Below are 20242 nucleotides of genomic sequence, written 5' to 3' on the forward strand. Positions count from 1 at the left end.
AACTGCTGGACACGGCATTTACCCTAGAATATTTTAGCAGCTACCTTGACAGAGAAGTTCCTAAGACAGATCCTAGGAAACATTCAGATCTAAAACAGATTCTCCACTTCTGGAACATTCTGCTTCAGTAGATAAATTTGCTGGACTATCTTTGAAAGAGGACATTTGTGATCATAATTTCATCTGGATGTTTACTCATAGGTCCACTCTTATCAGAAGCGTGATTTTATAGATTTTTATCTGGCTCTATTAACTTTCTCAATATTCATTCATCCATTCATATGGGCACTTTCTTCCCAAGCAGAGTTAACAGGGCAACAGGTGAGGACACCAGAGACATCAGGGGCCTCATTTTTATTTTTCAAAGTTGAAGTGCAAGCCTACTCCAGGGTATAGAGGAGCCCCACCCAGACCAGCTCAGTCATCCCAAAACCCACAGAGATGGATCACATACACTGGGGAGACTGGGACAATTAAAATCAACTTTTGTTTAAGATTAGTACCCTGGAACTTGGTATTTTTGTTTTCTTTTCGATAATAAGCCCACTTTAGGTAATGAGATTTTTGCTCTAATCTGAAGGGAAAGAAGAGGGCAATTACTGATTGTTCTGAATTTGATAAATTCCAAATTTGTGATCATTTGGCCTGGTTAAGAGAAATTTTAGATTTCTGTTACCTTTGCACTAAGTTTGTAAATATGGACTGTGACAAAATATTAATATGATGGAGCATTTCTGAACTAAAAGAACAAATACTTTTAGGGGTTTGAGCTAATTAATTGTGATATGCAAGGACTTAACACTTGTTATCTATATATCTTTCCTAAGGTCTTTCAATTTAAAAGTTCTTTTATTTTTGGTGACTTAGGTAATTGTGTATAAAATGTAGTGATAAAACTGCTTTTTTAAATTAAAAAAAATCTAAAATTCAGATGTTTCATAATGAATGAGCTTATTACATAGTTCACATCTATGCATTTATGGAGAGTGAAACATGTTGCCCTGAGTCTATTTGTCAGTAAAAACTTTTAGAACTCCAGTCTTCTGCCTTTGAAAATCTAAATGGTTCAAATTCAGTATGGAGTTGTCAGCTTTAGCAAATAGAAACACAGAACACTGAAATAAATTGGAATTTCAGATAAATAACAATGACTATTTTAGTTTATCTATGTCCCGTATTTGGACATACTTTTACAAGATGTTTGATACGAAATATACTATTACCTATCTATACTATGTCCTGTATGTTATCTGGTAACTTTAATGAAGGAAAGATTCAGATTGTATTTATTCATCTTCTCTGATGGTTTCATACTAGTTTGCCTATTTAATCAAACCTTCCAAGGTGTCTGTAGTTTAAACAAGGAGCAGAGGAACACCACCCAATCTCATGCAGTGTTTGAACTTGGCCTGTCTCTGACTCGATGAACCATGAAGTAGAAACAGTGGCACAAGTGACATTTCAGAGGCCATATCACAGACACATCACTTCCCTATCTCCCAGTTACGGGACCTTATTTTTAAATTACAGGTAGTATCTGTGTGTACCATGTACTGTTGATCCAAGTAGAGTTTGGAGACTCCTTCTGAATCCCTGCCCAAGGCCACTCCTTAGCACCTTGGAATTCCACAGGGATTTTATCATTCTGACCTGGACCCACTCCAAACACTCGCCTGGCAATTAAGATTATAGTGATGATGATTCAGGCTTTATGAAGTACTGCCTTGACGGGTAACATAAGAATAGAACTACAGAGCCATAAATGTAGAGAACAAGCATGAAATCAGTGGGAATCTTGGCATCCAGAGAGCATTTAAAAAATCAGCCCTGTCAGTGTCTTTATGATAAAATAGTGTTGACTTTTTTAAAGAGCTCTGCAGCCACCCCAAGCACTGAGGGGTGTAATAATGGTTCTGCTTTTTGTTTCCTCTGTTACCTGTGTATAGGAGCAGAGGAAGGATGGGGATCTTGCTTTTTAGTGTGGTGTTTACCTAGAGATAATAAACTGAAACTCTTTTGCTCACTGTGGTCCCTGAGATAAGCTGTGAAAAGATTTCTGTAATTGGGAAATCGTCAGCATCCTGTGACTTAAAATTTAACATGTGGTGCAAAAACCAGTCAATAGAAAAGAAGGGAAAGGCAAACGGGAACACTTGACAGACAAGCTTTGGATCATCATAGCATTGGATTTTCCACCCCATCCCCGCCAACCCCCAGGTCTTTGATGGATGAAATGTCAAATGAAACAAGCCCTTTTAATTTTTCTATTAAATCCAGCTTTTAATAACAAGCATCCTGGAAGAGGAACAGATAATATTTGTCTTATGAAATGTAACAGCCGGCTCCCTTCTCGAACACAAACCTGCTCACAGGACTTTATCGTGGGCTCAGGCCTGACAAGTTTGCAAACACTCCAGTTGCCAATTAATTAGATCCAGATGCTTCTTCCAAATAGTTTTCTCACTGTCTCTGCATCCCTTCCCATGGAGGGGATGGTGGAGGAGACGGAGAGCCAGAATCTGCCAAAAGGCCTTTATGTTCCAAGAAGTTCTGCCATGGTTTCTTTATCCTTCTGTGTTTGCTTCATTCATGGTGCATTTGCACTGACCAGCAAGGAGGCATGAAAGGGCAGGTGGATGCCCCTCAGACACAGCTACTTAGGTCAGATGCAGCATCTGGACCTGAGACAAGCGTGCGTGTCTGCATTTCTTGTCCTTCATGCCTCTGGCCCACTGTCTCGTAAGTTGATCTTGGAAGGATGCACAGACCCAAGAGAAGATCTGAGTGAGGGTAATTCCATCATGGCCCAGTGTCACAGGGCTATTTCCAGCAGTTAGAGTCAGCATCTATCATCAGTGACCTGCCACTGGAGGCCTTGACTTACTTTCGGAAATGGGTTGCGGGGAGAGAAGGGGGCAGAGAAAGGAGAAGAGGAAAATGGAAATAAAGGAGTCCTCTGTGTGTATTGGGAGGGAGGCTGTGAATGGAGAGCCCACCCTCAGTGGCTGTAGTCTCACCCCATTCACAGTGGTCTCTCCAGCTAAGCCCGCCATTGACATCCTGATGCTGTTACTGAGACCACTGCAGCTTTCTGTGTTTGATCAACTTGTCCCCATCTGTTTTGGCAATGAGAAATAAGAGGCCCTGGCAGTTACTCCAGGCATCGTGGTAAAAAGCTCAAGCTTTAGTACTGTTTGACAAGGGAAAGGATTGCCTTACCAGCACGTGGTGGTAGTATTTGAAAGTACTTTCCTGTAGAAAATTCCAGGTGCCTTTGCTCTCTGAACGCACAAACCATTTATGAGACAAAGTTGTCCTCAATTATAGGGGGTCTGTTTTCTTTCTTTCCCTCTTGAAGAAACCTGTTATTCAGTGGGCTGTAAAATGGAAAGTAAAGATCAGAGGTAGTGGAAATCATATAATGTACCTGGGTAGAAACATTAGACCTCTCCCATAAAATGTTAAGGCATTTAGAAATTTTCACCCTATTATTTCACCATGGCCTGTTGGAAGCTTTTCTCCCCCTGGGTCCCTTTGACCTTGTTCTGGGACATCTTCTCAGATGGATGTTCTCCATGCCTGTATCTATCTGCTTCCTAAAGGAGAGAAGCCTGATGAGAAACACTTTGGGTGATTAAATTTGGTTTTCTTAGTTACGATTGCTACAGACTGACATGTTGTATTTCCACTGAGAGCCTCCACAGTGGTTTTGGTTTCCACCTGGCCATCCTGAATGCTGTGATTTTGGGGGGTTTTGTACAGTGGGTAAGGTTTGTTATTTGTTTTATTTTGTCCAGCCTACAAACTGTCTATCAGACAGTACAGTACTAACAGATTTTTATTTTCCCAAATCCCCATTTCTCTCTGCCTTCAAGTCTTGCTTCTTTGATTGTGTCAGGAAACCTTTGTTCCCTGGGTACCCTCTGCCTTCTGGGCAGCCCCATCACATCTGTGTTCCTAATGGTTCACCTCCCACTATAGCTGACCGGGCTTCAGGGTTGACCACGCCGTGGGCCCTTCCTCATCCTGCCCATTCTTGAATCATCATCTGTCTCAGTTCACTGAGACCTTCTTAGAGCTAGTCTTGTTTTAAATCAGGTCTTCCAGCAGAGGATGTTCAGCAAGCAGGGCCTGGAGGGTGGATAAAGCCACCCATTCAACATAAGACATCAACCTAGTTTGAATTCAGTCACCTCTCAGAATTCCTTCTTCTGGTCCCTCAATATCATCTTTCCTTTCTTTCTGTCCTCCTTCCTAACCACCTCCGCCCTTTCTCCCAGTAAAGCCCCAGTAGGTTTCTCTCTGGAGAACAATAAGCCCCGGTGTTTGGTGCCCATCCGGAGCTCAGAGGGAAAGTTGAGGTCAGCGTGGCAGGCTGTACAGCTTTCTTTTGAGGCAAACAGATGGTGAAGGTTAAATGACAGCTCTCTGACTGCCTCTTTTGAAGTAATTGGAGATAATTTGTATTTTGAATCAGAACTTGACCATTGTCAGAAGGGAAGAAGGTTAATATGGAAACGATTTTACATTAGCCCCTGTTTCTTACGCTGCCCCCCTCCCCACTTCTTTCTTTCTCTCCTTCGGATCGGTGTTTCTTTAATCCTTGCTCCAGGCAATTGGTGAGATCCTCTCTGGGCTCCGTGTGCCTCGTTTTAGGCTGTGGCTGTTATGAAAGCCAACAACAGCTTATTAAGGCCAGTGATAATCTCTTCTACTGATGTATTGTTGCTTTCCAGAGGTCCAATTAAGGCCACGCATCGGAAACAAGATCTTGTAAACCTACGGCTTCTTACCTAGGACAGTTTGCAAACAAATGCATAGACTGCTTCCTAACACAGACTGATTTCCTATTGCAGAGAACAGTGTGTCTGCATGAAGAAAGGGACATGCTTGTCTTTCACTGCCTGCCACCTTTCCTCTCCAGACACTTAAAAAAATTTATTTTAATTTCAAAGCCTGGCTTTGGGCCCCACCTCTGATGTGAAGTATCGTATTGTTTACCTCTGAACTGCATCGTCTAACGAATTTAAAGTACTTCCTGAAGTCCCACTCTGGGAGGGAAGGGGAATTAAGCCCCTGAAAAATAAGAACTGCTTTGCATGTTCTAGAAAAGAGACTTAAGGGAGTAGCCTGTGGGTTTCCCCTCTTCCTATCCCCATCATAAATTTGCCCAGAGCGAGCAGGTTCTTAAAGTAAAAGTGAACTGGGAAAGAAGTTGATATTATTGCCACTTAGGGGAAACCTGGGTAGAAAATACCCTGCCTTTTGGAGGTGGCTATGATATTAATCTAGGCAATTCATAAAGTGCACTATCCGGGGATTGCCAGGAACCAGGGATACTCTGGTGAAGGGCGGGCACGTTATCATTTCCTGGTGTACTGGACATTAAGCATCATTTCACAACTGATGAGAATAGGGGCGCCCACTCTGTCATAGACACTGGCCCTCACAGGCTGGCCCAGGAGGTACGGGTTAGGATGCGTAGTCAGTTACGTGCCCATCCCATGTCTGCCAAGTGTCAGCAAGAGGTGGCAAATCTGACCACCAGTTGGGTGAAGATGAAACTCAGTCCTTCTTATACTGGGGTCTGAAAAACAAGAAATTAGCAATACTTTGCTGTAAAAAGAATCTGGATATAATCACTAATATGAGAAAAATATAAGTTTTATTTGACATCGCCACACAAAGTTTTAATCTATAGAATCCAGAGAGAAGGAGCAAAAGCAGAGACTGAAGTCTGTCTACAACATGTTTCAGTGCTATTTGCAACAGAAGTGCCGAAGGCAATATTGTATTTTATTCATATACATCTGGTTTATTATGAAGCACATTTCCCCCCACTAACTTAGAGAAAGAAAAGAAGATATTGTCGTGTTATCCCTGGCTTTTTCTTAACCATCCAAAGTAAAGAAATGGCTGCAAAATCTTTAGAAGCAATTCAAGTACCTCAGTCGCTTTCATCAGATGTTCTCTGTACAAGAAAAAGAAAAAAAAAATCATTCTATCTTTTTATTTTTACTTTGCTTTAATCTTATTTGATGATGTCTCAACAGGCTGGGACATGCTTTCTTGGATGGCAATTTCACTGCACCATATGTGTCTCTCACGAGATAGCAGAGTGAGATGAATCTTGGCAGGAAGAGAACTAAACACATTGACAAAGAAAAGAAAAAAATTATTTACTTAACTCCCTGTTGCCTGCATACATTTCCCCGCCTTGTACTCTGACTCCCAGTGCAGTAGTTCAGACTTAGTTATAAACAAGTGTGTGAAATGCAGGCCCCCATTTATCACTTTTTCTGATCACTTGCTCTAGTTTTTCTAAAAACCCACATTAAGCATTTCAGTGACCAGATGATGAAGCTTGGTATATGAAAAGAGAAAATCTGGTACCCTGCCTAGACCTCCTGTGTGGGAGGAGTCCCAGGCCTGGAAGCAGCAAAAGCCCCCCCTTCTTCTCTCTGTACCTGGTGATGAATTTGGGGGCCTCTGCCATCTAGTCAGAGGGAATCTCTGTTATGTTAGTCACGCTGTCACCGTCTCTCCTTCAAGTTGCTTTGGACTTTGGGTGCCTTCAGGTCATCATAAACTGATTCACATGACTAGTCTGTATAGGATAGCTTTGTCTAATAAATGCCAAATTTATAGGAAGAAATGATTGTAAGTGATAAGGGGGTGACTAATTGGTTTGCAAATGGCTCTGATATAGTTCCATCACTTTCATCATAGGGACCAAGGGCTCTTTCAAAGGACGGGCCAGGGTCCTGGTGTCACCTTGGTCATCTTTAGATGGGGAAGGGGGCTTCTTTGCTGTCATGTATTCAGGTCATGGAGGCTAGAGTTCCTGATGACAGTGTTAAAACCCTGAAATATGTATATTTGTACACTGTGTGATGTTTTCAGAGAATAGCCTAGCGACCTTGTTGTGACCTCTAGTGGCCTCTAGTGACATACAGAATAGGGAATGGTACTCAAGGAGCTATTTCAAAAATGTATTGAGATTTAAGTGAAATCCAAAACATAAAGATACAAATAAGAAATACTTTTCATCAGCCATCTTTGAGGAAAAATAAAATGCAAAACTTATTTTCCAGGTATCAATCTAAGATGTTTGGAAGTAGTATTTTATGGGGGTAAAATGCCCATGTTTGGTTTTTCATAGGGATGATGAGAGAGAGGAATACCCTGCACCTGTCACCCTTGGGGTCAGATTCACAGGTGGTGTGATTAGGGCAGTTGAGAGAGCATGGCGATGTGTGACAAAGGGTGCTTGGAGAATAAAGTTTCCTGGGAAGATTCAGGCTTGTGAACATAGATGGAATCATGAGAAGATGACTTAGGTCCCAAGAAAAGAAGAGTCACAGTCAGAATTAGCTGCCTTCAGATGTACACACTGACTGGTGTGTTATTTTCCAGGAATCTTGTAGGTCAAAAGATCAGTCTAGAGTAGGACAATTTAAGGTTTTTTTTTTTTTTTTAAACATACATAAAAAGGAGTGTAAATGCAGCATGACAAACAGGTATCTAATGTTATTTTGCTAATGGACAAAATGCCTTTCTTCTCTCATTTATGCTCAGGTCCTCAGAGAACAGAGTTCAGAGAAAATTCTGTCTTCTAGTTCTCAGAAAAATATCTAAAATTTTAGAGATGTTGCAGAATCCACCCAAACTCTACTGATTTTTCAGCTGGAGTTTTAACTGCAGTGATAAGAATAAGTGTAAATGTGGCGCAGATGCTAATTGCTTTAAATAACAAACTGATTTAATTAGTTTAGTGGTGTCCATGTCTTAGGCTTTTCAAGCTTTTGCCTTGGAAATATACATTTGGATCAGGATAGAGTGATTTCTAAATGAAATAGCACAATGTTAGTCAATATTAATTTCATGACTGATTTTTCAGTTACTAATGGTATACTTATTAGATGCTAAAAACATGTATAGGGCATAATAGATAGATATATTTCTCTTAATTGCACACTTTCTTGGCTTTGCAAATTGAAAGGAAGAGGTGGGAAAAATTACCGAAAGCAGGGTGGAGAGAGGTTACTGGCAATGATGTAATTTCCCTTTGGTATCTCGTCCCACTAAAAACTCAAGATTGCCCCATTATAAATACCAGATCAATGCAATTTATTTCTCGAGTTAGGGCTCTAGTTAGAGGTCTATTTGGATGAGATGAGTAAAAGATCCATGACCATGTGCTTTCTCTCTCTCCCTCTCTCCCCATCTCCCCCCCACCACTCACTCTCTCCCTCTTTCTCTCTCTCTCTCACACACACACACACACACACACGCACACACAGTCACAGACATATTCAGACTTATCTGTACAGGGATTATTTATATGCTTTCAACAGAAAACATCAAGGTGGAGTTCGGAAATGTTGATGATAGCTGTGCAGATATTATGTACATTGTACACACAATATCAATTGTACATTGAGAGAAAATGAGTTCCCATAACTCCTTGTCTAAACAGCATACCAAAACACAAAACTGCTTAAATCATTCCAAGTCTCCAAATCCACACACACAAAAATCTTATTTTTAAGCTTTAGGAACAGGATAAGATAAAGCAGGGTGTAGGTGTGTTTTAATTTATCCAATTTCTCTGAAATGGATATGAAAATGAGGTAGAATCTACGCGGTTTGATCAACTGACTTCTTTTAGAAGAAATAATTCTGAATTTTAGCAAGTGCTAAACTGCTTGTTTAGAGGATGTTCCAAACTGCATGAAGAGACAAAGCTTATGAACTCTGGAAAACTCTCTCAGGTCTGGATGATTTGAAGTGGACAATGAGAGCAGATGAGAATCCACCTCCTACACTCTTAAACACGGCCCGTGGCTGCGTCCTTGTTTATTGGAAGGGTAGTTAATAGTTCAGTTAATAGATTATCTTGTTAATTAGATTTCTACTTTTAAGACAAAAAAAGATGCATCATTTGGTCAAATTATTAGCCCATTTATACTGACTTTTTTTTTTTCCCCACTTATTGTGCCACACTGACTAGTGTTGGAAGAATAGAGGGTTGCTTCTGTTAGATTCAGTGTTTGATGGTGGGGGCCACTGAAAAATTCCCTCTCATTTTCCCTTCTAATGTAATATCAGTTAATTCTCAAGAGGAATCCAGACAAGGTGTTAAAACTAGGATAAAAGCATTGTAATACCAGAAAATCTGCTCTGTCAAACCAGAGGCCGCTTTCCTAGTGGGAAAGCAGAAAAAGTAAACAGTAGCAATCTCTCATGTAACAGAAGATTTAGGTATAATTTGTTTAAATAGTAGCAATAATGATTATTAATTCACCCTTTGAATGTTAACAAAGACCTGGTTTTTGTTAGTTTGTGCTTTCGATTCATTTCCAAGCTGAAGTTTGTTTTAGGCTAATGCTGCCATTGATGAGAAATGCAATTATCTTTAACTTCCTACTCCCCCACCCCGCCAAATATATTCGACGTTCAGCAATACAAAATAAAATAATTCCCTTCCAGAGCACTGCTTTGCAAATGTCGTGAGCACACTGGAGTGAATTTTTGTTGAATTCTTCTTTACTTCCCTGGGAAACAATAAGGAATTCTTTTTGTTCTTTGCCACAGAAGGTATAACAAATGGATTTCGAAATACCTGCACTCCATCAGTGGTGCTTAGAAGAAAAAGAAAAATCAAAGCAAGAAATAAAAATCACAAAATGGTAGAGTCTGACCACCACTTTATCCACAATTTGTGCCTGACCTCATTGTTGAAAAATTTGGTGAAGGATCACGGTGGCTAATTTTTCTCCTTTTGATGCTATAACATTAGAACTAATTTTAGGTGTATTTTATCCAGTTTGGTGTAAAAGAGTCAGAGTCCCTAGGGGACCCTACCACAGGGACCCGTTGCTTCTCCACGAGGCAGTCCTGTCCTGGGCCTGCTGTCAGCGGAGGCGGGCTCCAGAGCAGGGTCCAGCTTGTCCCGTCAAGTTTATTGTCCACTCCATCAAAGGGCCTAATGGTCAGCAGAGGGGGCTAAATGTGTCCCCCGTGACCTGACATTAACGGAGTGGACTGGTTTAAGTGTTACTGAGGGTGTCTCAGAATGATTTGGACGCCAATACCCGTTTCCCTCAATAAGCCGTCATTTGGGTCATGACTCAATACAGCTTTTCACTGACACGGCCCAGCCCCGAAGTGCTCCTGGGGGACATGGCCTCACCTCCGAGACCAGCAGACAGCAGGGCTGATCAATGCCCTCTGACAACAAGTGAAACAATCACCTTTCCCTCACCCCTCCACCTCTTGGCACTTCCCACCCCGAGCCCGTCTGACCAGCTTGAAAATGATAAAGATAAATTGTTTTATCTAAACATAGAGTCTGACACAGAGAAAAGACAGGAGGAGTGAGGAGAACCGCCCAGTTTGTCGAGAGTCTCAGATTCCAGCTTTTTGCTTCTCATGTAATTTTGATGGGGGAAAAAAAATCAGTCTGTATATCAAATGTAGAGCTCGACTGATCCAGAAGGGGGGAAAAAAAAAGCCTGGAGTTGTGGAGGGTATTTTCTTCTCAGCTTTAAGCTGGCCTATAAACATTAGCTTTGTAGGTGTTAGGGAGACACACGGCATTTTCTGTGTTTGGATTGGGATTTTGACAAAACCATATGCATAGGAAATAAATTTAAATTATAAGGTTCCTTAAAAAGCAGAGTATTTTTCAACATAATACTGATGTGAGAAATCTTTAGAAAAGGCTTGAAATACTTTTAAAAAGAAGATTCCCTGCAGAGTTCTAAAATAACCATTTAAACCATTTTTTTTCATTCTTGTTTATTTGGTTTTGAAACAAACCCAAAGAAGACAGAAAAATGTACATATTTTCTTGCCATCATGACTGTTGTTTTCTTCATGACATAAAAAAAAAAATTACAAATCTATAATAATGCCCAAGTAAGAATTGTGGTATATATATATATATAAATACTTTAAATATTTAAAAAAATATTTTGGAATACTTGAAACAAGTGGACTAAAATGTTAAAGAGTTATTTCTATTTACTAAGGATAATATCACTTTTCATATGGATTTTAATGTAATATTTCTTTGTGAAATAATTTTAAATCATTTTACTTTAGGCAGAAAAAGAAAAGTAATTCTACTAGATCTAACCTTACACACTCATCTAAGAGTATGATTATTTATGAATATATAAAAGGAAAAAAGTATATCAGAAGAAAATTTCATTTCAGAACATCACTGTTTGAACAGATTTGCAACGTCCCTTTTGCAATTTCTGGGAAGTCACTAAAATTTCATATACAATTTTTTAAAACAAATATCTATTTTAATATTTTGGCTGAGGATATCTGTCTCCACTCATATATTTTCATTTGATTAGGCAAACTGGGAATGTAAATCAATAGGAAAATAGTCACATAGTTTTTTATCCTTGGTAGAGACATAATTTACTAGTGCTTTTTATAACTTGAAGTCTAATTTGTTTAAATAGCAATCCAAAAGCACATTTTATTTACATAATTATTTATGTGAATTATCTTCCTTTCTTGGCCTTATTAATCTTTCTTTTCTCTATTTTGTTTACACCTTCTAGTAGAGTAAATATATTATACATACAGTATTTCGGTGTGTTATTTCAAAATAGTTTATACTATTAGTTGCTTTAAGATGATGTTTAAAAAATGTATATATTTATATAGGTTTATAATAAAAAATTGTATACCAGCTTTAACAACAAATTAACATCTTCCTTTGGGGAAGCACAAATATTTATTATATAATTGCACTTTAAAAACAAAAAAAAGAAAAAGACTAAACACGCAAAGTGTCAAGAGTCAAGCTTAACAAATTTAAAAGCAATGAAATGAAAACCCAGTTAAGCACAAAAGGTCTTTTTTGAATTTAGTGAAAAGCTGTTGCAAGAACTAAAGAAGACGAGCTCTGTGCCTCCAGTATTTGGTTTATTAGGTCCGATGCTCGTCTTCAAAGGAATATCACAGCCGTGTGGCATTTAAGGATTTAGAGGAATTCTGAGAATTTGAGTGCTTTTTGCCAAAATGGATTCCGTGTGCACTTTAGCCATGAAAACTGATTTAGGACCTTTTATTCACTCTTAGTCCTCCAGCTATATTTGTTCAGTTAGATAACTACAAAATTATCTGTCGGTAAAGGTAGAAAAATCGAGAGATGGGCCTAAACAAAAATTACACATCTTAGCAAAAGAAAAAACAGACTCCTCTGTTTACTGCGAGGAGCCAGGCAGGTGTGGTTACAGAGTTGGCCACCAAAATAAGAGGCTGCAAGTTTTCAGATACTAAAGTAGCATTTGGGTCTGTGTTTATTTGCTCAGAGCGTATTATGATTTTAAGGTAACATTGGACATTATCTGTGTTCAGAAATTCCAAAGTAATCAGGAAAATCAGATTTTATTGCACTTTAGAAATAGTAGTAGCTACAAGAATATGGCTGTGGCATGATCGTAAATGTGTGATGGAAGCACAGAGCTTGGAGCCAGGACATGCCACCAGGACAGACTTGGTTAGTATCCATCCACGACCAATCCATTTCTTGATTCAGGTTTAAATAGGGCATTTTAGACCTAGCCTTCAGATTAAAAGAGCACAAATTCAGCCTTGTAATATGAAAATCAAACCCTATTCTCTATTAGGATCGTCAGCAAGAGCTATTTCATCCATTTCTCACCCACCCTCTGCTCCCTCCTTCTGTCCCTGGATAAAACTGGGTTCTAGGGTTAGGAAGGAAAGTGACAGGAATTTTAAGAGATCTCATTTTGGAATGAGGACTTCTTGTCCCTGGAAGTAAAGGAATAAAGCCAAAGAAAGGAATATTTCAGGAGAGTGGCTGATAGGAGGAAAGTCTGAAGTTTGAATAAAAGTTTTGAAGTAGGATTTAATTTAAGCCAGGGTATTGCTTTCTTTTTATTAGCATTGATTGTGCATAAGACATTGCACAGTTTTTTGTGTGTTTTTTTTTCCTTTTTTTCCTTTCTTTCAGTCTTTCTACTTTTAATTTAAAGCCAATTTAGTAACATGGGACTTGTTCTGTAAATAATAAAAATAGAAGAGTAAAATCGTCCATGTGCAGGAGGGGAGGAAATGGGGGCATGTACCTCACTACAAAGATCACTGAATTTTTAACACAAAGAACAAATCTGTCTATCTGACATTGTCATTAGGACAGAAAGATTTTTTTTTCTTTTTTCCCTTTTTTTTTTTTAAATCATTTCAATATAAGAAAAGGACCCCTCTCAAGATAAGGTTGCTGCTTTTGCAGCGCTGGGTATGTTATTATTTTAAGATGTGGTTATATTCTCTGCCTCTTACATTAACAATGGGGGCAGGGGTAGGGGGTGGGTCCGAGGGGCCTGAAATGACAGAATGAGGGACACACAATAGGATGGCCGTGACTCTGAACAAATAAATAAAACATGTGAATCACAGTCTCTGCTCTACCTCCCTCCCCCCTCACCCCCCAACTGTGATTAAATTTGCTGTGGTCATTTCCCAAATGTCTGCCTGATAAAAAAAAAAAAAAAAAAAAGGAAGGAGAAGCCGCAGCAGCAGCAGCAGCACCCAGACCCTTTTCTCACACTGTGATGTGACTTCAAGTGAGGGCCCTTCCTGGAGCTGGCAGCCTCCGCTCCTGCCCGTCAACCCTACCAGCACAGACACGCATGCCGCTTTCATTAGCGAAAATGCTCCACATCTGATTGCTGTCCTTCCCCAGCCCCCTAAACAGAAAAAAAGGAGGGGAAAAACAAAGCCAAACAAAACCTACCAACCCTATACCACCAACTCTGCCCTCTTAATAAACAGCTTCCCAAACTCTACCCCCAGCATCACACTGAAACCCTAGGCGCCTGGGGCTCGGTAATGGGATTTCTCGTACCCCTTCCTCCAACCACCAACGCAGCTTCCCAGCAATCTATTGAGTGCGCAGGGGGAGAAAAAGAATACATTTTAATAAATCGAGGGGAAAAATGATTTTGGTCCTGTGGCCCTGTTTCTTTAGTAATAGAAAAAGGTGAGGTTGTTGGGGGGAAAGGGAGGGGGAATTTAATATTGCAAGAGATAATAGCAACTATGTTAATATCCGGAATTTTCAATGTACCATAAGTACATTTTGTTTTTCCTTTTAGCACGATTTATAATTAAAGATTTTAATCTGGCTTCACATTGAGTTAATAAGCCCTTTGATTGATTAGGATTCATAAAATTGCCATTTCCCGCTGATGCTTTGTGTTTCTGGGGATGTTCTTTTGAAAAGCTGGGTTAAGGTGAATAGGAAGCAGCCATTGTTTAGGCTGAGCTGTGCCAATTCTGGGAACTCGGAACTGCTTTATTCAGAGTTTGTCCCCTGCAATATCTTGTTGTTCAGCCAAATTAATGCAGATAGGATCTGCTGGGCTACAGTTTAGCCATTTTTAGGGGGAAACTTTTTTACTATTATTATTATTTCAGCAGGTGTTCCATGCAGTTTCTGCCTCTGTTTCCTGACCTGTTCTTTGGCTTAAAAAATAAAATAAAAACCAGGATGAAAGAGCATCAAATTGATAAATAGAATGTTACAAACTGTTTCAAAGATAAAAGAGAGAAAGGTACAAACCAAATACATATGAATGCAAGAAACCCAAGGAAACTGGGCTCCGCTTTTTCTTTTAAAAATTCAACTTCAGAGGCTGTGCAACCAATAAATTATCCTTTTGCATTAATGGCCAATACTGCAATATGTGGGAAGTGTCCTCCTTCGGCTAAAGGGATGTCTTAGAAATGTAAACACAAATGAATAAATAGGAGAGCGGGGCTGAGGGAGGGAGGCATCCAGGCGGTGCGTTAATGCTGTTTATCAAGGTAAATAATAGATCCTGCCACCCCTCCCTCCAAAACCAAACCAAAATGAAGAGCAAAACCAAGAAACAACGATAAATTCTTAAAAGGAAAAGAAAGAAAGAGGAAAAGAAAATGTGCGAAAGAGCCAGTGATTTGAAATGTCCCGTCAAAGGGCCCCTTTCTTCAGTTCATTGTACCCTGCATGTCTATATGGGAGTGTGTACAAGAGAATTCTTTTCTCCCCCTTATTTTTAGCAGAGGGAAAAAAAAAAAAGTGATTCTCTTCAGCTTCCGAAGGGCCTCACTGTGGGGACCGAACCAGAGCAAATTCCCTTTGTGTTTCTTGCTCTGAAGGGACCTGCTATTGTTGACCGCGAGGCCTCCTGGAAGACCCAGTGGGGCTGTGGGCTGTGCGCAAAGCTTCTTCAGAGAGCACTGCCTTGTTCTGGAACCGATACTACCTCTCCTCCCCTGTCATCTACCCCAGTTTACTTGGCACGACTAAGCATTTTCCCCTCCGTTTATCATCATTCAGATGTTCTGCAAAGGCAAACATTTTTAGGGCTTTTATGGGGAAAACTGGAAGCACATGCAGGGCATGTCCAGCCCGGAGAAAGTGCCCAGACAGCGCCCCCTGCCCACCCCCCGCACCCCCCCAGGTGGGCTGGGAGGTGATGCTCGGCTCGCTGCTCTCGCTTTACCTGGGGCTCTGCCCGGCTTTCCTTCCTAACGTTCAAGCCCCATCTTGGGGCCTGTTTGGCCAAAGACGCATCCCAGGCAGCGTCCTCAGTCCTTTCCTCACTCAGTCCTCATCACACACCCACATCGACCCCCCTCCCCAGTCCCTCCACGCCCCACCCCGAGGTTTCTGTTTTTGCCATAAAATAGCAAACACCAGCACAAAGTAGATAGCGGCCAAATCCTCGGAGGGAAGCGGGTTTGGGTTTGCAAAGACAGGGATGTCGCTCTCTACCCCAGGAGTCCTTGCTGTACCATCACTGACCTCATGAATCCCGGACTGGCGGGCCTGATTGGTGGGCTTTTAAACGTGACTAATGAAGAAGATTTACCCTGGGAGGTGGGGAGGCCCCCTCCCTACAACCAAATAGAATGTGCCCTGATGCATTGTACTTTTTACAAGAAAAAAAGAGAAAACAAAGCCCAGTACATGCAACTGTGGCAATGCAGAAATAAATTTAAAACAAACTCCCCCCACCCTTTTTTTTCTCTACCCTGGGTCCTAGGCAATGACAGCAGAGAACAAATAATTCCTGGTGCCGTGTCTTAAAGGTACCTTTGAATGAATGTCAGCTCCTTTCTACCTTAGTGCCAGGCGATCGATGCTTCATTAGGGCCGAATTGTCTTTTGCCCATGCAACCTTGAAAACAGTCCCTTTAATTACCTGTGAGGAAGTCGGGAACCCTCCTCTCCCCTGTATGTCCCTCTCTCTCTTCCGGCTTCTCTCCCAGTTCTTTCTCTCTCCTCCCTCCCCCATCCCTTTCAGGGAAGTGGGGGTGGCTTGATGGGGGTCACTCACATTTTTATTCATAGTCAGTCTGAGTACATCACTCCTTGATAGAGAAGCTGGGAGAAGAGGAAGGTGGGGGCGGGGGAAGAAAAAGAAAAGAAAGGAATATTGGACCCCGAGGTGAGAGGGCAGGGTTCAAGTCCAGACTACAGATCTATTGAAAAGGTTTCAGCCAGGCAGGCCTCCACTTGACTTTCTCATCAGCCAGCTTTATGGATTATCAGCTGCTCCGTTTACACCACAGCTCCATGCATCTCCCCGCTGCTAATCACCGGGGGTTTCTCAAGAATGCAGACCCGGGCCCTGCCAGGGACCCAAAAGGCTTTTGGACAGGCGTCATCCAGGTCACACAGAAAAGGGGGAACCTGTTGGCTAAATATTTTACAGGAAATACAAGGAACAGCGTAGCTCGATTTAATCCCTCCCATCGAAACTGAAGGCGTTCCAAATAATTGTAGGCCTGGCAAGTCGAGCAGGGGAAGCAGTGCATAAATAATCGTATTTGTTATGCACTATTAAAAATTCAGAAAGATTTTAAATTCGAGTGATAATCTGGCCATCCTGAGGGATAGGCTTGTATTTAATCGCCAGGTATTTTTACCTATTCAATTATGATGAGAAATATTCTAATGAAGTCATAAACCTCAGCAGAGGAATGTTAATCACCTTTGTGTGCTCTGTGAGCACCGTGTTGAAAAACATACCTGCCCAAACTGAGCTCCCTCCTAATGCGCTAAGTCAGGATCACGTTGGAACCTTGTTCTCTCAGAGGTTCCCCAGGCACCTGGAAATACATGGCTGAAAACTATGAAGGTCATCTGATCGTCTCTCCAGTGAATGTACTTCTATCCAAGAAATGAGTCAAGGATGCATTCCCCCCAAAATTTACACAGAAGGGTGAAATGACATTGTACTATCCCCTTCCCACCCTTCTACCACCACCACACATATACACACACATAAACTGCAGGGTGGGTGTTCCCAGAGAAAATATGGGATGGCAGTTCAATTTGAATTTCAGATAATGAATAATTTTTATGTAAGTGTGTCTCAAATATTATACCAAAAAATTACTTATTGTTTGTCTGAAACTCAAATTTAACTGAGCATCTTTTGTTACCTTTTTTTACTTGATAAATCTGGCAGCCAAGATTCCTCAAATGAGACGAAGGTAGCAATGATTTCAACTCACTTAGAAAATACATAATTGTACAAGGATTTATTTGAATATTTTGGGGTCTAGCTTATGACACAGAAGACGTGAGGTGTTATACTGTGTACAGGTGCCCCGCTCTGTCAAAAGCCATCTCATTCTGTCTCGACGTGGAAACCCTCCTGGTTGAGGAGATGACAATAGGCTTGATAGGCTTGTATCTGTCCATTCAGCTCAATTGTATTAAAAAATGAGGCCTGTGGATACAAACTGCTGTCCTCTCATGTACGCAGGCTAGGGCCATGTTGTCACCGTCACCTGGCAGGCTTTGTGTATGAGCCCAGTCCTGCCCAGTCTTCCTCTGAAGTGTGTGGACACATGTACCCCTGTGCAGCCCCCACGCAGGCCTGCGTCTTCTGGACCAGCGATGAAGACTGAGCCTTCACATGCCCTGGGTCTGGTCACTGGAAAGTGCATGGGGAGGAGGCGAGTAGTGTATCCTGCCTCTGACCTCAGTGTTTGACCTCACTCAGGAACCTGTGATGTCATCACATCAAGGTAAAATAACCACCCAACAGGAGAGCAGAGGCCCAGGGCTGGGAGGGGAGGCAGGGGAAACACACTTCCATATCTCATTGCCAACTGGACTGTGAGAGCCTTTGTGCTCAGTGTGCTGCGTCAGGAGGGAGGATGATCCAGGCCTTAGTCTCAGCGTGCAGGGTCCTCACGCTTGTGCTCAGCTGGGAGGTCAGAGGGCATTTTCCTTGCCTTTATTTAGTCTGCTAAATGAATAGAAGAATTTAATTTCTATTTGTGTATTTCTGTCTGCAGTATTTCTGTCTGTTTTTACTACTTTGTGCCAAGTGGGGGACATGTCACATCTCACCTAAGTTTGCTGAGCCCGGGATAAATATTCATAAAGATGAGAACGTGTTTCAGGTTGCAGATGGGTGGGTAGAGAGGGAGGGTCAGGCTGACTTGATGCTTTTGGATAACTCCTGCCCAGCGGGCAGGGGGCAGTGCTGTCATTTCTGGGAGGAGTAGAGGGGATGTGGTCTTTGAGAGAACTGCTGCCCCCTATTCCAAAAGAGTATCTCTCTAATCTGCCTGTATCCCAAACTCCCTACATTTATGAAGCACAAGCGAAACAGTGCATCCCCACACCTTCAGGTGTGCGTGGTTCAATGCGGCTCAGGCCACTGTCTGCCGCGACCTCAGCCGGAGAGTGTGTTGCTGGTGTCTGCAAGCAGCTGAGTCTGGACATGCTCAAATATGGCGCTCCTGGTCTGAGTTGCAATCAAGGCATATGTTTATCAGCAAGCACAGTATTTGATCTATTAATAGAAAACAGCACAGTGATTGTTGATAAGATGATCTTTGGATTGCTATTGTTCTTGAAGTGGGGGAGTGAGCAAGTGATCCACAGATATTTAGAAAAGAAAAGGGAAGGGGGGCTGGTGTGTGTGTGTGTGTGTGTGTGTCTTCTTTTGGGAGTCAGGGAATAGAAATTTCCCCAGAGAAGAAAATAAGCATTCTTTTGTTTCCCCTTTTGACCAATGTTGACATCATCTATCCTTCTCTATTAAGGTGGGATGTTAAACAATTGAGGGGAAACTAAAAGGTAGGATTGCAGCCTTTGGGCTCTTGAAGCAAAAAGGGATTACCTCCTTTATGGGATTTCTTACTCTGAGAGAAAACATGGTTTCCTTGAAAGTAGATTTAAAAAGAAACCTCAGCTATTAAAAGAGTTCTACCTGCAAAGTATTTTTGTTCTGTTTAATTTTTCCTCATCTAGGAGTTCAACAAGCCCAAATGGCTAAGGAAGCAGTTATTCTTGAGGCCACTGAAGCCTTTGCCCTCTCGGGCCTATAACACCTGAAAGCCAGTGGCCACCTCACACCAAAGAAAAATGCACTTTCTTCAAATACAGTGTGTCTGCATTACAGACTAGGACAATGAACTCCAAAATCCTCAGCCTAATATAAGTCTGTAGCTTGTAGCTGCCTAGGCAGAGCCAATTAACATCTGTAATATTCAGAATATAGACTTCTGCTCCCATAGTATGGAGTCCCTTGTGTAGTCCGTAAATTCCTACTTCTATCCATACCTGTGAGTATGTGCAGAGAAAAACAGTGTCTGTGTATAACTGGGTGTCAAAATGCAATTTCTTGCCGCAGTGAGTTTAATGTATTCAGTAACCTTCTGTTTATTTGGGTATTATTTACTGAAAACACTTGGGAAGCTTTGGCCTAAGAGTGTAGGAAAACCCAGACCAAGTGTTCATCTTGATGTCCCTTCTTCACACACCAATGCCCGAACCCACACAGGCAGACGGCAGAAGAACCGTCTCTCTTTACTGCACAGCATCAAATAAGGTCAGTAATGCTGCTTGTGCGCCTTCTTCTTTTATTGTCCATGTTATCGAGGAAACCTATAAAAGTTCCCTCTTTTGATATCTTGACCCACGGTGTTGCTCGCATGCTGCTTTGTGGTTTAGAGATTTAAAGAAACAGAGAGGGAAAAGGAGTAAGAGAGAGAGTTTGCCTTAGGTGATAAACAGCAGTGCAAGGCCAGAGGCCTTATGGAAAAAAAAAGAAGGGGAAAAAAAAAAGAAGCAGCAGCAGCCGTAGCAGCAAGGGAATTTGGAAATGATCAGGGGGCATGGGGGGATTATAGGAAGAGGTAGGGGCACGTGAGGGAAGATGCAAAATCAGTCTCA

At 41.4% G+C, this 20242-nt stretch overlaps 1 long non-coding RNA gene across 1 annotated transcript in view; it reads left to right on the plus strand.

Moving 5' to 3' along the window:
• LOC147353501 (uncharacterized) overlaps positions 1 to 20242 on the plus strand; it is a 577435-nt gene that overhangs the window by 146711 nt on the left and 410482 nt on the right. The window lies entirely within an intron of this gene.

Source organism: Bos grunniens, chromosome 18, assembly GCF_055505025.1.
Source record: "Bos grunniens cultivar Pamir isolate PY7600 chromosome 18, Bosgru_T2T1.0, whole genome shotgun sequence".
In the NCBI taxonomy this organism is placed as follows: domain Eukaryota; kingdom Metazoa; phylum Chordata; class Mammalia; order Artiodactyla; family Bovidae; genus Bos; species Bos grunniens.